This window comes from Penaeus vannamei, chromosome 11, assembly GCF_042767895.1.
Source record: "Penaeus vannamei isolate JL-2024 chromosome 11, ASM4276789v1, whole genome shotgun sequence".
Classification (NCBI taxonomy): Eukaryota; Metazoa; Arthropoda; class Malacostraca; order Decapoda; family Penaeidae; genus Penaeus; species Penaeus vannamei.
The window spans coordinates 46,166,458-46,168,957 of record NC_091559.1 but is presented as its reverse complement, the minus strand read 5'-3'; positions in this window follow the sequence as shown (position 1 = coordinate 46,168,957).

The following is a 2,500-nucleotide window of genomic DNA, read 5'->3' as shown; positions in this document are numbered from 1 at the left end:
AAGGAGAGAGAAGGAGGATGGGGAATGAAAAGGGGTAAGATGTGGGAAGGGGGAGAGGAGGGGGATGGGGAGGAGAAAGGGGAAGGTGTGGGGAGGGAGTTATGGGGGAGGATGAAAAAGGGTAGTGGGGGAAAGGGGTGATAGGAGGAGGATGCGGGAAGAGAGTGATAGGGTATGGGGTACGCAGAGGGGGAGAGCAGTGGAAGAGGAGGGACAGAGGAGGGGAAGAGGAGGAGAGGAAGGGAAGGAGGGACAGTAGAGGAGGAGGGGAAGAAGAGGAGGGGAAGACGAGAAGGGGAAGGGAAGGAGGGATGGGAAGGGGAGGAATGATAGGAGAGGAGGAAAGGAGAAGGGGAGGAGGAAGGGAAGAGGAGGAGAGGAAGCGGAGGGGAAGGGAAGGAGGGATAGGAGAGGAGAAAGGGAGAAGGGAGGGATAAGGGGAGGGTGTGATAGTGTAGGCTGAGAAAAGAGCATGGGGGGAGGGGTGAGGATGAAATGGAGAGAGAGTCATGGGTGAATGATGGGGGGAGGGGGAGGGGGGATGGTGGACCAAGAGGACTGAAGGGGTAATAGGAGCAGAAGAATGAATGGGAATATGAAAGGGAGAAGAAAAAAAAGGAGAATAGGAGAAAATAAGATAATTAACGAGAATAGGAGAAGGAAAAAAGAAGTGAGGGAATGATAGAGGAAGAGGAAGCAGAAAAGGAAAGGGAGAAAAAAGCGATGAGAAGGAGAGGGTGAAAGAGAAAGAAAGAAAAAAAAAGATTAAGAGATTACGAAAATCCGAATACAAAGAGTGAAAGAAGAAGAAAAAAATAGGAAGAAAGAGCAGTGATAAGAGAGAAGGAGGAGGAGGAGGAGGAAGAGGAGGAGAAGGAGGAGGAAGAGAAAGAGGAGGAGGAAGAGGAGGAAGAGGACGAGGAAGAGGAGGAGGAGGAGGAGGAGGAGGAAGAAGAGGAAAAGGAGGATGAAGAGGACGAGGAAGAGGAGGAGGAAGAATGAGAAGAGTTGGAAACCAAGGAATAGGGAATAGGAAGAGGAAGATAAAGAAGATGAAAGAGGCGGAAAAGAAGAAGAAGAGAAACTCGCAAGAGTCGAAATATGCAAGAAAAAAGGGGAGGAGGAAATAGAAGAAGAAGAGGAGGAGGAAAAGGAGACAGAGAGGAAACGAAGATAACGAGAGAAAAACGAGAGAAGTCAAGAAAAAAAAAAAAAACAATAAAGCGATACCCAAGAGAAGGAAGGAATAAGGGCAGGAGAGGAAAGAGGGGGGGAGGGGGAGGTAGGAGGAAATGCTGGAGGCAAGAAAATGCTTGAAGACATCAAAGGACAGGAAGGAAATGACGAAGAATGAAAAATGATAGAAGAAAAAAATGAATGGGAAAGAGAAGAAGAGAAAGGAGGAAATACTCGTCTATATAGGAGGGGGAAAGAGGAGGGAGGAAGGGAAGGAGAGAGAGAGAGAGAGAGAGAGAGAGAGAGAGAGAGAGAGAGAGAGAGAGAGAGAGAGAGAGAGAGAGAGAGAGAGAGAGAGAGAGAGAGAGAGAGAGAGAGAGAGAGAGAGAGAGAGAGAGAGAGAGAGAGAGAGAGAGAGAGAGAGAGAGAGAGAGAGAGAGAGAGAGAGAGGGAGAGAGAGAGAGAGAGAGAGAGAGAAAGAGAGAGACAGACAGCGAGAGATAGAGAGAGAGAGAAAGAAAGAAAGAGAGAGACAGACAGCGAGAGAGGGAGAGAAAGAGAGAGAGAGCGGTGAACCGGCAAGAAAGTGACTAACAGACATTCAGACAATCAGACAGACAAACAAACGAAGATACAGACAGACAGAGATGATGAAAATGAAGGAATAGATTAATCAAAACAGCAAAAACTGCACCAGGGCGACAGAGGGAACGAAAAAAAAAACATTTGCAATTGCAGAATCCATGGAAGTGTCTGGCAACTGCACTCACAATGATGATGATAATAACGGTGATTTTGGCAACGACGATGGGCATGGTGTGAGTGGTATTGTGATGATAATGATGGTGCGAATGATGACGATGATGATGATAGTATTACTGCTGCTGTTGCTGCTACTATTACTACTACTACTGCTAATACTATTACTGCTGCCACTGCTACTATTACTACTACTACTACTGCTGCTTCTACTACTGCTACTACTACTACTTTTACTACTGCTACTGCTGCTGCTGCTTCTGCTGCTGCTACTACTAGCACTTTTACTACTACCGCTACTACTACTACTACTACTACTACTACTCTTACTACTACTACTACTACTACTCTTACTACTACTACTACTACTACTACTACTACTATTACTACTGTTATTACTACCAATGCTTTTACTACTACTACTACTACTTCTATTACTATTACTACTACTACTACTATCATACTACTGCTACTACTGCTACTATTACTACTACTATTACAACCACTGCTACTACTACTACAGATAATAATGATAATGATATGAAAGATGAAACCAAAAAAGAAA